The sequence below is a fragment of the Protopterus annectens genome, chromosome 6.part0 (genome assembly GCF_019279795.1).
Source record: "Protopterus annectens isolate FY-2018-M chromosome 6.part0, PAN1.0, whole genome shotgun sequence".
Lineage (NCBI taxonomy): Eukaryota > Metazoa > Chordata > Ceratodontiformes > Protopteridae > Protopterus > Protopterus annectens.
This window is the reverse complement of record NC_056737.1, coordinates 540,993,921-541,009,684: the sequence shown is the minus strand read 5'-3', so window position 1 is coordinate 541,009,684 and position 15,764 is coordinate 540,993,921.

Here is a 15,764-nt window from a genome sequence, read left to right as displayed (position 1 = left end):
GCAGGACTATTGAAGGAGTGATTGTGCACACTGCTACAGGTTATTCCTGGATCGCACGGCAGACATATTGCCTGCAGGCACTCCTGCACTAATCCTGCATGCCGTGCAAGGCTTGCAGAATTCGGAGGTTGGTCTTGATAAGTCTGCAAAAGCAACCTCTAAAGAAGGAAAACTGCAGCACCAGGAAAACTTCAGTTTGGGACAAGAATGTGATATAAAAGAACTGGAGCAAGAGGGCGTATATAAATATCTGGGAATTGATGAAGGATCAACAATAAAACATGAACAAATGCAAATAAAACTTAGTAAGGAATACTTTAGAAGACTTAAATTAATTATGAAAACAACATTGACATCTAGGTACAAAATCCAAGCTATAAACCAGTTTGTTCTTCCTGTCCTATCTTATAGTTTTGGAGTGATTGACTGGCCCCGAAATGTGTTAGGTAGATTTGATAGGAAAACAAGAAGGATGCTTCATGCTCACCAAATGATTTATAAAAATCAGTGTATACCAATATTATATATTCCCCATTCTGAAGGAGAGATGGTCCTCCTTGAAATTGATTACATGTATAGATCTGCAGTTGTAGGACTCCACACATATCTGTTGACCTCACAAGACCCAAATGTAGTGAAAGTTTTGAAACATGAAAAGAATAAATCTAAGATGACTTCTCTGCTTAATTTAGCAGAAGCATATTGACGTCAAGCAGAAGTGGAAATCAAACCAGAAGTAGACAAAAATCAGGCAGCAACTGAATATGCTAAAAAAACAAAAGAAACAATATAAGGTGAAGGACCAGATGAGAAGGCAAGAAATGTGGAAAAAGCATAAATATAGCTGCAAGTATAGAAAACTTCTGGAAGAACCTCATGTTGATCATGAACAAATGCAGGAATGGCTAAGGAGAGGCAAATTCAAACCAAGAGATGAAAGGTTAATATTGGTGGCACAAGATGGTGGGCTGCGTACACGTTGGTTTACAAAGTCCATTGAACATGTGGGAGAAACAGACAAATGTAGGATTTGTAAAACCGAATTGGAAACAGTTGCACATCTCATTGCTCACTGCGACATACTAATGGCAGAAGACTGTATACTGAAAGGCATAATAATTTGGCAAGACTGTTGTACGGGGGATTGTGGAAACATTATGGCATTGAAGTGGCTGAAAAACACTGGAAACCTGAGCCACAAAGCATCATAGTAATTGAAGTCTACATGACATGGGTTATCCATTACCAACAGTTCAAAAGATATATGCTAGAAAACCAGATATAATGGTCCAAGAAAAGAAGACAAAAGTAGCACTGATTATTGAAATTGCTACACCTAGTGACTACAGTGTCTTGTGTACAAAGAGAGACAAAGTCAGAAATCAGGATCTGCAGGCAGAAATGAGAGCAATGTGGAAGAAAGATACCCAGACAGTTCCATTTGTAGTAGGAGCAATGGGTCTTATAAAAAAGAATCTGCAATTTTATTTAGATATGCTACCAATACATGTAACTCCGTACAAATTGCAGAAGGAGTTATTACGGGGCACATTGCAGGTGCTGTGAAGAGCATTTTTGGCTGACATCAAAGACTGGAACAATACTAATTTCATGAACTTTAATCATACTTTGACTTAGGAATGGGTCCATTCCCGTCATGGTATTAGAAACCCAAAAGATTTGGAAAAATTAAAAAAATATATATAATAGTCTATGCATTAATTTAGGTAGTGAGGAATTGTGGGTTCAGTCTTTAATGATGTTATTGAAGGGATTTTCAGGTCCAAGAAAAATTTCAGGGGCAATCATAATATATATATATATATATATATATATATATATATATATATATATATATATATATATATATATTTGTAGAAAACAGTACACTTCTTATTTTGCATCAAAAGCTGCATAATGTGACATTGAATATGGTATGGAAGTTATACCCAACTCAGAGGTTTTGTTACTTGCATTGCTACTGTATGGGACCAGTACAATTTAAGAATCAGTTATCTGTTTTATTTTATCTAACTTATTTTGTTTAGTGTCAATAACTTAGAATGTTAGTATGAACCGGTGACTACTGGGTCCTTAGTATGAAAAGGATGCTCACCGTGCTTTACTTAAATAAGTAGTCTTTATTATTTTCAAACTATTGGCAAACGAAAAATCAATCACTGACGGAAGAAAATAAGAAACTAGCCATTGAAAATACAATCAAATTCATTCCTTTCAAGAAGCTGTTATATACACAAATTATGGTAAAATTGATTGATTTATGGTAAGATTGAAAATACAATCAAATTCATTCCTTTCAAGAAGCTGTTATATACACAAATTATGGTAAATAACAATCTATATTATACCTTATCTAAATTAAATAAATTCAATCCTAATTTTTTGCCTATATGTCCCCATTGTCCGGATAAAGCAGCTGATATTTTACATGTCATGTGGAACTGTACTAAGATACACAACTTATGGTGTTCCTTGAGAGTAAGATTAGAGAAGATGGGATATGAAAAATCAACCCTTACTTGGGAGACAGCTATATTGTACATTAATATCAATCAACTCCCAAAAATATTAAAACATGTCTTTATTACTATGTGTGCCCTTATTAAATTCTTTATTACAAATAATTGGAATGTCATGTCACCAATTACATGGGAAAATTTTAGCAATCTTGCTATCAAATATATCTCATCTCACAAATTAATTTATTCAAAAACAAAAAACAAACGCTATTACCAAAAATATTGGGGTTGCTTGCTAGATATAATTCTTGACAAATAAAATTTGCCTACAAATTGTCATGAAAAGCTAACCTTTAAATAAGAAATGAATGTAGTATAACCAGTCTTTCTTGCATCTTCTCCCTTTTCTTAGTATATGTGTAACTAGATATTTTCCCTAAATATATAAATAAATGGCCAAATTTCTATTTTTACTTTATATATAGACTATCCCCTTTCTAACTATCCCTTATGAGACCAAATGAACATAAGAATTGTCATACTTTACTTGACGATGTAATGACTTCTTGTGTATATATTGTAAATATATATATATATATATATATATATATATATATATATATATATATATATATATGTATAATTTTCTCGGAACGAGATTGTTGTCTGTTTTCTTTAGAAAGGTATTTGTATTGTTTATTTGTGTTTTTGAGTTACCATATTGTTGTTATTATTTGAAAAAAATTGAAATAAAGAGATTTTGGAAAAAAAAAATAAGTAGTCTTTATTTGGTAAATCTCACTATAAGGTCTGGCTATTACTAAACACTTTCTTTTGATGTGTTTTGTTATTGATTTTTGCACATGGATCAAAATTAAACTAGTTTATATCACAATTATTTATTCACCAGAAGTAAAATGATGAATGCGGTTGTTTTCAGTTATCTGTGATGTAATCATCAGTTTCTGTAATAGTGATAACTTTGGCCAGATTTATGAAACAGGTATGGAATCATGCAGAGCTTTGTGTGCCACAGCAGTGCACACAAAAGCTCTGCCTGATTTATAAATAACAAACACAAGTAATGCCATGGGTCATGATCACATAAGCCAATAAGATCACTGTTGATGTTAATTTATTTAAAATAAGTTCCTGCTTATAGGTTACCACCAATTATTGATGCAATTCCCTTATCTCATTTTCAAACATCCTCTCAAAAACTATCAAAAAATATCATAAGAGGGGCTAGGGGTGGACTAAACATACTTATGTTTATGTACACATAGACCTACAATAGTTTATCTTTAGCAAGAACTTTCTTCAGAATAAAACAGCAGTAACTATAATGAAGAATTTACTTTGCTTGATGGTCAGGAGTACTTCATGTTTTAAATGATTACATGTGGGTCGACCAGAACAGAGGCGTGTAAGTCTGCTTGTATTTAAGACAAATTCTGCACCACTTTCAGTACAGTGCCAATTAACCCTATATGTTACAGTGCTTACTGCTGTTAGGTGCTGGACTGGGGATGCTGACAGCCATATAATGAGAAAAAATTACAATGTGACCCACACCAATACAATAAGAGAATGAAGACTGTATGAGACTTTGTAGAGGATTCCTGAAACCTACCAATTTATCATACTAAACGTGTGAAACAAATCTCAGCAGCACTGCAGTATAATATGCACTGTCTGTATGTGTGTGTGTGTGTGTGTGTGTGTGTGTGTGTGCGTGCGTGCATGCGTGCGTGTGTGTGTGTATGTGTGTGTGCGCGCGCGTGAGGGTAATTCTCCAGAATCCATAGAAACAAAATATTTTGGAAATTATTATTACAGAAGCCATTTGAAGGTTCAGTAAAAGCAGCATCAACGGGAACCCGAATGTTAGGTTTCGTATCCAAAAGTGGAGTATCAGTGGTAGGACTATGATGATGATGCCTGTGTTTGAAGTCTTTGTGAGACCACAGCAAAAACACTGTACTGTTGTACAGAGCTGCAAGAAAGAAGACTTTGCAGTGCTGGAAGGGATACAAATTAAGTTAAACTGGATGGTGAAGAGAATGAAATAACACACTATGAAAAGGAACTTAAGAAAATTGATCTCTTTTTACTTGATAACAAAGCAGAGAGGAAAGATATGATCTGACTATAAAAAAATGAGGATGTGAGATAATAGATTATACCTACAACAGTCAATAAGTATACTCCAGTTATGAAAAAACAAAGCACAGACTGTGAAACTTAAATCACTGCATTAAACAAATTGTGAAAAAAATCAAAAATGACAGAGATCAGCTTAATTATTTTAACTCTGGAATAGGAGTAGAGATATATTCTCCAGTTCGATTCTCAGCTGGGATGCCTTCTGTGTGGAGTCTGCATGTCCTCGCTATGTTCGCGTGAGTTTCCTCTGGATACTCCAGCTTCCTCCCACATTCTAAAGACATGTATCTGGAGTGTTTCTCCCCAAGCCTCAGGTCAACAAATGCTAAATAAATAAATAAATAAATATACTGTCCTCTGATAGTCATGCAAAGTATGCCATGAGGCAGGTAAAGTGAAATGTATGGTCATTTAGGGTCTCTTGGGCTTGATGGATAAACTGAATGAAAAAAAATAAATTCATTGTGGATCACCTTCCAGTCTTTAACATTTTACCTGAATGTCATAAATAATAAATCTCAAAGATCTTCCTAGACATACCATCATTTTAGGAAATTAATCCTTAGAAATTTTAAAACCAAGCATAGAATCATCCTTAAAATGAGACAAAAAAGAGGTGCAAATCTAAATAAGGACAGTAGACATAGAGATTTTTATGAAAAATTGGCTTGTAGAGGATATGAAAGATCTGTATCTCTCACTGGCCGAGTGAAAGCAACAACTTTTTGAAGGCTACTGATTTCAAAACAATGTTCTGATGGAATTTATTTTACTTCTGTTAAAAATGTTTCCGTGTTTAGAAAGAGTATCTTCTTACTTCATTATATATACTTTGTTCACATATATACACAAGCAGATGGATATGCCAAAATAGTGTTAGCTGGTCAATGTCTACTGTAGGACAATGCAGGAAGCCATGCTGTCTCAAGATTGCAAGTTGAAATATGTACATTCTACTTTAAATAAAAATGTCCACTTTTTTCAGTTTTGTCATACCTGCAATCAACTGGGTAGTCGCAAAATTTGGGAATATCACAGATCATTTATTTCAAAGAGCTGTTTATTCATTTTAGAGAAGAAACAGTCACACATCATCATATATATTAAGCTAAAAATCCCCTTTGACTTCAAAACATGCAACATGAAGAATATCATTTCTCAGTGTTTGTGACCACCTTTAAAAACAAGACAAGGTCCCGTGCTTCTTCAGATTTAATTACTAAAGGTTTTATGCACCTTAGAATAACAGCTTTTCTCATCTGGACCATTAATCAACATATTGAAACAAAACAAAACCAGCTGTTACCTGTTTATTTCCATTTTTGGGACATTCTCTGAATTTGAAGCTTGTCATAATGTCAGCTGGTGATGACTTATGGGATCCACTACTCTTTTTTTCACTCAGTTAATAAAATTACTATATTTTACTTCTGCTTAAGTCACTTTTTTTACTAGCTGATATTTGGGACAACTATAGTTTACTAAAATGTTTTTGACACAAAGGTAGTATGAGGTATGAAAAAAGACTTAAATGTATGTGAAGGTTCCCATTTAACTGTCTGAACTATGTGCACGAAAAACAAAATAAAAGCTGCCTCTGATGGTCACTACAGAATATCAGTATTTTTTTTCCTAAGCCTAAGTGACTTTGACTGAGTCAGTCAGCTGACTTCCTCTGTCGGTTACTTTATTAAATCTCCTACAGCTGTTTTCTGAGTATTTGTTATTATACGTATACTCTTACCAAATATAAAATGCATTAAGACTGATATGTTGACCTGAAGGGCTTAATCATGTTTGCTATTTCATTTCTCAAATGTTCTGTTATTATATTAAGTGTACACTTGTAAGTTGTTAAAGCTATCCTGAATGTGGTGCTGTATTTTAAATAACATATACTAAAAGGCTGAGAAACATGCTCCTAAAACATGTAATGCTGTTTTGCAGACATTCAATATTCTTAGAAAGGAAAATGCTATTTAGCTAGATGCTTCTTTTTCTTAAATAGAGGCACATACTGGTTTGTAATAATTTTACATGAGTTGCAGCCTATTGCTTGCACATGCAAAGTGCCACTGACTTTGCATTCCATATGCCTACTATTATGATATGTTACTGAATAAGACAGCATTGCTGCTTAAAAAAACAGGCTAAGTTAATTTTTTCCCCCAAGTCTGAAATTTACCTTCTTCCCTTCATTCTTCCCTCTTTTCTCCCCAACGTGCACATAAAATGTTGTCTTCTTATTCCAGTTCTATTATTTCTGATATCAGCCATTGCTATAGCATTTTATTGCAATGGCAGCTGTTTCAGTACTATGTCTTCTATTTACTTTTAATCTAATGTTCTTTTCTGTCCCTCCTAAACCTTTCATATCCCTATTAATTTACTTCAATGAAAAAAAATTCAGTCACCTTGGATTGCCATATTACAAAAGATGTTTCACTACGCAGTGTAGACTTTAAGGTGGCTGCAAACAATTACATGTGGGACTGCTGGGTGTCTCTTTCCACCTGATTATACCCTCACTGCTTGGACATTTAAACCAAAGAAAACATGTAATGTCTGTATTGATAAAGTGCCCTGAGTGGATATTGACATAAACTTAATTAGTTAACCTTCTGGTGAACAGTGTATGGGTTAATGCTGAGGGAAGAGAATTTGCTTATGACCACTTGAAAATAGTGTCAAAGGTTTTAACACGGGTGAGGTAAGCAGTGTGGGCTATCTGGCACATGGCTAAAGCTTCTGTGACTTTGCCAGAAATTGCCAAAAATTGACTGGGTTGAGAAGGTGTGAGCAGTAGATAACAAATCGAAACTGATTTGGATTAAGGGCCTGGAGCTCACTAATATCAGTATTAATTAGTTCACTGATAATGCTTTCCATAGCTTTACAGGCATTGTTAGAGAAACTGATAGGTCTGCTTTTAATGAGGTCTCTTGTAGAGCCACATATATAGAGGATACAGTTGTAGGCTTCTTTCAGATACTTAGCTCATGGAGAGAATGACATTAAATAGACATAAGATGTTGTATCTGATTCTTGCAAGAACTTGCAGTGACTAACAGCCAGTTGATCAGGTTCGAACTGCTTGAACACAACACCTAGAAATGACATTTTATCACAGATCAAAGTCTAGATATTTAAGCATAGTAGGATAGCTGCTCGCATAAGTAATCTTATAAGTAAGCACTAATAAACTAAAGCACTACACCCTCTTCTACTCCCTTTAAGTACTTGGCTCCCTATTGGTCCTTTTTGATCAGTCAAAAAGTAGTTCCTTATACTATTCTGGCATGTCCAAAAGTCAGTTTCGGGTTTACTCTCCAGTCCAGCTGGTGAATCTGGGAATCTTGAGGCAATGTTACAACTGCCTTATGTACACAGACCACCCTCTCCTCCTCCCAACAAGCTCAAATATATGTGAGAGATGCAACTATATAGCCAAACTGGAGGCTGAGCTCTCTCAACCCAGTACTGGCGCAGTCAGTCAGGAGGAGAAGGTAACCATACGCACCACAAATCCAGTCTCACATAGACCTATCGCAACAGCAAACCAAACACATAAACACACAAAAACATACTCGGAGGCTCTAAATAAAAATCTTCCCAAGCAGCAGAGACCTCCAGAGCAGACTACCAAGCAACCGCTACCCCACAACAATACCCACGTATCACATAGTTCACAAAGTCAGTGTGCCACACAGCCACAGCCCTTAAGGCTAAACAACACACCTAATACACTTATAATAGGTGACTCTATTGTCAGACACACTGACGTCCAACTCACCAGGCTGAACAAGGAGAAGGTCACTATAAGCTGCCTGTCGGGTGCCAGGATCCGCCACATAACACAAGCACTCAGGTCACTCCAAAGCATGTACAAATATGACTCCATCATTGTCCATGCTGGTGTGAATGACCTGAGATGTACCTCTCTGGACTACATGAAAAGAGACATAGAGGAGCTCTCTGATCATGTAGCCCAGGCCGGTATGACCCTGACCTTGAGTAGCATCTTACCCTTACCAAGAATGATGCCACAGTATAAAGACGAAATGATCAATTTTAACAACTGGCTAAAGTATTGGTGTCATTCAAAGGGGATCCAGTGTCTGTCAGCCTGGGATGACATGCTCGACAAGCCACATTGCTTCTCTAGGGATGGCTTGCACCTGTCACCCCTGGGCTTTCAAATACTGGCTAAGGCTTTTGCCACCCCCATACTGCCTTTTTAGGCAAGGCTCCAAAGACAAACCCACCTCCATAGACAACACAAGGAAAAAGAAACTAAAGGTAATGCTGCTCAATGCCAGAAGTCTAAACCTCAAGATGCATGCACTCGAGGCTCTCCTCAGTATGGAGAATATCGATATCTGTGCAGTAACAGAAACCTGGTTCAAGGCTCCCGAGAGCACCCCAGCACTACCAGGTTATACCTCATACCATATTTTTCAGCCCCAAAACTTGGAACGAACCACAAAAGGAGGGGGAGTATCCATATTCATCAAAGATACCCACACCTCCAGGTTAGTGGCACTGCACGAGGCATCGGAGACCATCCATGTGCAACTAACAGTGGACAAAACTGCCATTCAGTTTGTAGCCTGCTACAGACCACCCTCCCAAACTCAGGAACCCCACTCAGCTTTCCTGAGAACACTGGAGAATATTGGGTGACTTCAACTACCCAAACATAGACTGGGAGCACTACTCAAGCCCCAACACCCTCGCCCAATGGTTCCTAGAATTTATAAACTCAAATGCTATGGAACAACTGGTCACCACTCCCACAAGAGGGGAAAACATATTGAACCTGATCATCACCAACATGGGGACTCTATGTTCCATACTAGCGGTATACCCCTCATTGGTAACATCTGACCATAAATTAATCTCACTGGACATCCATATCCTGTCCCCACCCCCAGCCAAAGGAAACCACAGTGAAGAACTTCTCAAAAGCAAACTTCACACTTCTCAAAACCGAAGTGGAATCCTTCAAAGACCCTGGGCCAGTGTAAAATACGGCCCAAACTGCAGAATCCTTTACAAATGCATTCTGTGGACACCTACAGAAATGCATGGATCGTGCTATCCCAAATAAAATCAAGACTCACTCCTCCAAAGGCAGGAGACCTGTCTGGTGGACCCCAGCCATAAATAAGCTATACAACAGAAGGAGGAAGCTACTACATGATAGAGCAAAATCCCAAAAAGGGAAGGCATCTCTGATCAGTACTAGCAAGAAACTACAATCCCTCATAAAATCATCTAAGGCCAGCTTCAAAAGAAAAAATTTCACAAGACGCTAAAGATAATCACAAGGCCATCTTTAGTTATGTCAGGAACCTGGGTGACAACTCCCAGATATGCTCTGAGTTAGTGCAAAATGACAAAAATTACACTGAACACACAGACATTGCCAACATCCTGGCAGACAAGTTCAGTGCAAACTCCCCCCCCTTCCCCCCAAAAGAGCAAATGTCTATCCCAACAGAGTGTAGCCTCCCTGACATCACAGATGCACAGGTGAGAGCTGCCCTCTACAAAGCAAAAAACACAGCATCAGTAGGACCGGACGGTGTCCCGGGCTGCATCTTACATGAGCTCCAAGAAGAACTGAACCCTCAAATAAAGTCACTGTTCAATCACAGCCTTACTACAGGATATGTACCCAAGGAATGGCATACAGCAACAGTGGTCCCACTCCACAAAGGTGGTGTCACAACGGACCCCAGAAACTATCGCCCTATAAGCCTGACTAGCCTGGTCTGCAAAGCTATGGAGCGTATCATCATGGAACTCATAAACAAAGACACTGGGAACCTCCAAACACTGGATCCTACCCAATTCCGCTTTGTTAAGGGCAGATCTTGCCTCTTGAACATGGTCGACTTCTTTGAAACAGTCATCAAGGCCATAGATGAAGGGAAGGTAGTCCACACAGCTTACCTGGACCTCGCAAAAGCCTTTGACACAATACCCCACTTGGGCATCATAAATAAGCTCACCAGCTTAAATATCACCCCCTATGTCACAAGATGGGTTGCAAACTGGCTCAGGGATAGAACCCACATGGTCAGAATTGCAGGTGCCTTGTCAGACTCTAAACCAGTTACAAGTGGCATCCCACAAGGCTCAGTCCTGGGACCTCTCTTGTTCGGTATATATTTCTCTGAGGTACAGGCTAACACAGGAGGACTATGGCTGACCAAGTTCGCAGATGACTGCAAACTGGGTGCCATAATCGACTCACTGACTGACACAAGCATCCTCCAAAAGGGTCTCACAGAGATGGATAACTGGTGCCAGAGCCATGGCCTAAAGCTAAATGCCAAAAAGTACATAGTCATCCCCTTTGGGAAAAACAAAGTGCCCACAAATTACCACATAGGTGGTAATCCATTAAGTACGGAAGAAGTAATTAGGGATTTGGGGACCCAAGTAGACAGCAATCTCTCCTTTGACAATTACATTGCCAAAGTGGTTAGAAAGACCTTCTATATCGCCCACCTTTTCACGAAAGGGTTCACATCTAGATCAAGAGAGGTCATTGTGCCCCTCTACTCATCACTCATCAGGCCTATAATTGAATACAATGCCCCATTTGGGATGTACCTTACCCGACACCTGCAGCAACTGGAAAGACACCAAAAGTACCTCACCAAGAGGATCAAGGGACTCAAACAGATGCCCTACGCAGTTAGGCTAAAGAAACTCCAGCTCTACTCAGTTGCTTACCGCCTACTCAGAGGCGATCTGTGCCTGACGTATTAAGCGATGTCCAAACCAGAATTAATGGACATGCTCCACCTCAGGAAATCCAAATCCCTTAGAGCCACATACTCCAGGGACTTAAACCTCAGCACAGAAATAAATAGGACATGCTGGATGGACAGATTCATATCCCAGAGGCTCCCCTCACTCTGGAACAAAATCCCATTCCATGTTAGGCAGAGCCCCTCAATGACCCTCTTCAAGAGAAATCTTGACGAGTGGATGGGAGATTGTAGGTTTACCCCTGGGATCTCTTCTGTGTCCCTACTAGACAGAGGCACAGTAAACTAACCTTAAAAGGGCTATCTTCTGTGACCTACTATACAGAGGCACAGTCAACTAATCTGAAAGGGTGGCGAAAGCCAAACACACTCTGGACAGGCTTATAAATGCCCTAGGGCAGATAGCCTAGTATCAACCTATGAACCTATGAACTTTGTGTAAGATAGTTCTTAACTTTAGTGGGTAGTTAATCCCTTTCTCACTTTCATGTGAGCATTAATATAGTATATGTAAGTTGAGGGCAGCTTGTTTCTTAAATGAGGGGTACAATGGAGACTGACACCTTGCAAAACATATACTTCGGGTGGGTTGTAGGAGAACTGCCATCTCATTGACTCATGACTGAACAATGCCTCTTCAAACAGTTCTGCATTGATGGTTTGTAGGGGAAGCATACTGTACTTTGTATCACTAGTTCATACAGAATATGAACATTTTTCTTAATAAACACACTTACCAGGTTAGCAAACAAACTAACAACTAAACAAAGTCAAAACAGGTATTTCATTTTGGTTGAAAATGTTGAATGACTGACAAAATACCAATAAGCAATGCTAAACTTTGAACATGTAAAATGTCGGTTACTCTGCCAGTTAAATGTATATCCATGTATTTTGTCCTGGGCTAACTTGTGAGCTTGTCAGAAATCTTTATTAAGTTGTTGTTGTTGTTGCTGTTTTCTTTCGGTTTTTCCCGGTTTGGGGTTGCCACAGTGGAACTCCGGTCTGCTAATGATTGGCAGTAGGTTTTTACGGTGCTGAGGTGCCAGCCCAATGCCCAACCTTCAATGAAGGCACACCCATTCACGCATGTCTTTCGAACACCACTCGACCGCGGAGAGGGCATGCATACTCCACACAGAAGGTGCTCCAGCTGAGAATCGAATGGGAGAACCTCTTGCTGTGAGGCGACAATGCTACCGCTGCACCACCGTGGCTTAGGAATCTTTATTAAGTATTCTGCAAAAATGCACCATTCAAAAATCTGCACTTGATGGACATATAGCATAGTCCAAGTAAAAAAAAGTGAACACCAGTGATATCTCCACAGCTAAGTTGCTTTAAGTTGAAGATCAGTTGACAGTTGGTAGAGTCACCTGTCTCATCTTACACTATCCAAATGCAGGAATTAATGATACCAACATTGTCACTGACTGATATCAAGTTCTTTAACTAGAGAAAATTCATATAGGAGCTCAAACTTCCCTGTCTGATGCCCCATGTTTTGAATAATACCCAATGTCAAACATTTTTTATCATCTTTCATATGTAGACTCTTTTCAATGACAAGAAGGATATGGCTAGTAAGCTACAAGAATGGAGTCTAATCTCTGAGGTCCTATCTGAAGTTAAAGATATATTAAGGAATAGAAAACCATGGTACAGTAATATAAATGTGTATTCAAAATAGGACTAAAACTAAACAAAAATAAACTGAAACAAAAGAGGACCAACCAAAATATAATGAGAACTTTCAATCTTTAATAGTAAAAAGAACTTCATCAGAACAAATATCAGTGTCAAAAGTCTCATTTATAATTATAAAAAACAAGAAGTGATATAGTGTGTCACATAACTCAAACAACAAGACATTTAAAACATTTTTAGCAAAAAAAACAGCTTAAGAAATCGTTATCTTTAATTATAATCTGTGCAACCTCTTTCAAAGATATCTGCCACTTTGCTTCCTTAACTTTAAGCATAGTATTAGAATCGCCCAAAAAGGGACTGACACTAACATAATAAATAATAAAAAGTAAACTTTTTACAATCGTTACAAATTAGCAAGTATTTGGCTAAAGTATTTAAACCATCTTTGTCTCCAATTGCCAAATTTTGCTCTTTAATCCTGTGAGAGATTTCTAGTAGTTTTACCCACCTACAAACTCTCTCATGAACATCAGATGGCCAAAATAAACAGGTTCCAGGTTCTTTTATATGTAAAGCAAGGCAAAGAACCAACAACATCTACTAAATCTTTGTTCACACAAATAATTTTCCAATTTTAACAATTATATTCCTAAGGCAAAAAAGCATCTAGGCTAATGGAAATAGAAAAATGTTGATTACAATTGTTACTGTTTTGTTCTAAGACCTATGGAACATAACCACTTTTCAAAATAGGTGGAAACCTCTCTATTTCCAAAATGAGTTTGTCAATCTTTTCCACTGTATAACCTCAATTCACACATGATTTTCATAATTAATGTTTGAATTTTGAACTCAGCACCATTGCAGACTAATCTGCTGAGCATAACAAATTGTCTCATAATAAGGTTTTGCTTCATAAAATGTGGATGCTGGCTCATCTTGTATAAATAATTTTTGGCAAAGGCATAATTCTATTAATATTGCTATATAATTATTTTGTCAGTGGAAATATGTATACCTAATTAACAGTATTAATATTACTACCCATTAAGAAACACAAAAAGTCAATACATTCATTAATTCGTTAAAAAAAGTAAAAAATTAGATCTGTTACTATTCCAGATAAAAACAAATTATCAGTGTAATGCATGTAAAATGAAACATACTTAAAATATGAATTATTAACTAAAAACTTATGTTCACACCAACTGATAGGGGAAAAATGACACATGAAAAAGTTGAAGAATTCTACTAATATTTTGAGATTTACTCATAACATATAGACAGACAGCATTCATTATTTAGATGTCAACATTTTTAAAGGGAGAAATGAAGGCAATAAACACATGTATTTAGGAAACCTACATTTAGTAACTCTTTCCTTCACTATGGCAGCTGCCATCTGATGCACCCAAAGTGTGTCTTGGTAAATAGGCAATTTATTAGAGTTATTATTTAACCCCCAGACAAGACTGGTTTGAACAAGAATTTGATGTGTTATGTAATACATTTTTAAAAAGTGGGTATCCAGAAATGAAGTATTGAGTGAGGTCATCAAGGGAAGAAAGGAAAATTTGGTCCAATTACGAAATGTGGATTTTGAACATATTAATGATATTTATAACTCAGAACTTGCCATTGTATATTCTGCTAGTTTTGTGCTCTGATGATTTTATTTTAATTGTGGGCCCCCATGCCTTTTTAAATATGCTTGGAATTACTTTATTCTTTTTCTTTCTGTCTGTGAGCCTAGCTGAGAGCAGATCCCCAAGCTAACAGGGCATATCAGAAGTGCTGTACGAGGGCTGCAGCACTTATACTAAGAATGTGCCATTGTATGCTCTGCTAGTGTTGTGCTTTGAGGAGTTTATTTATTTTATTTTTGAGTTCTCCCATATCTTTTTTCTTTCTGTCTGTGAGACTGCCTAGCAATGGTGTCAGAGTCATGGACTAAAACTAAATGCCAAGAAATGCATAATAGTATCCTTTGGGAAGTCATCCATCCCTGGTAACTATCACACTGACAACACACTCCTTAGAGTTGACTCAGTAGTCAGGAACTTAGGGACACACATAGATAGTAATCTAGCCTTTGATCATCACGTGCCTACAGTGGTGAGGAAATCGTTCTATGTTGCGCAGTTTATAAACAAAGAAGTTATTGTTCCACTGTATTCAGCATTTATTAACCTATCATTGAGTACAATACCCCCTTTGGTATGTACCTAACCAGGCATATCCAAAAACTGGAATGTCCACAGAAGTTCCTCACTAAAAAAATGCAGGGCATAAGTAATATGTCCAATGCAGACTGCCTCAAGGCCCTATCCCTGTATTCTGTCTCCTTCAGGCTTTTGAGGGGAGATCTATGACTGGCATACAGGGCATTGTCAGACTCTACTCTGATGGACCTCCTGCATATCCACAAAATAAACAGTACCAGAATTACCCATTCTAAAGATTTAAACCTTGCGTGTGATATAACTAAGACCTGATGGAGTGATAGGAATGTATCCCAGAGACTACTCCGTCTATGGAACAGGCTGCCCATCTATGTGAAGTTCCTCCCTAATCCAATTCAACTGCAACTTGGACAATTGGATGGGAAAACAGAAATGCATCCCTGGTTTGGCACCTATGTCTCTGATGCAAACAGGTAACCGGTAAATGGTTCATCTCCCAG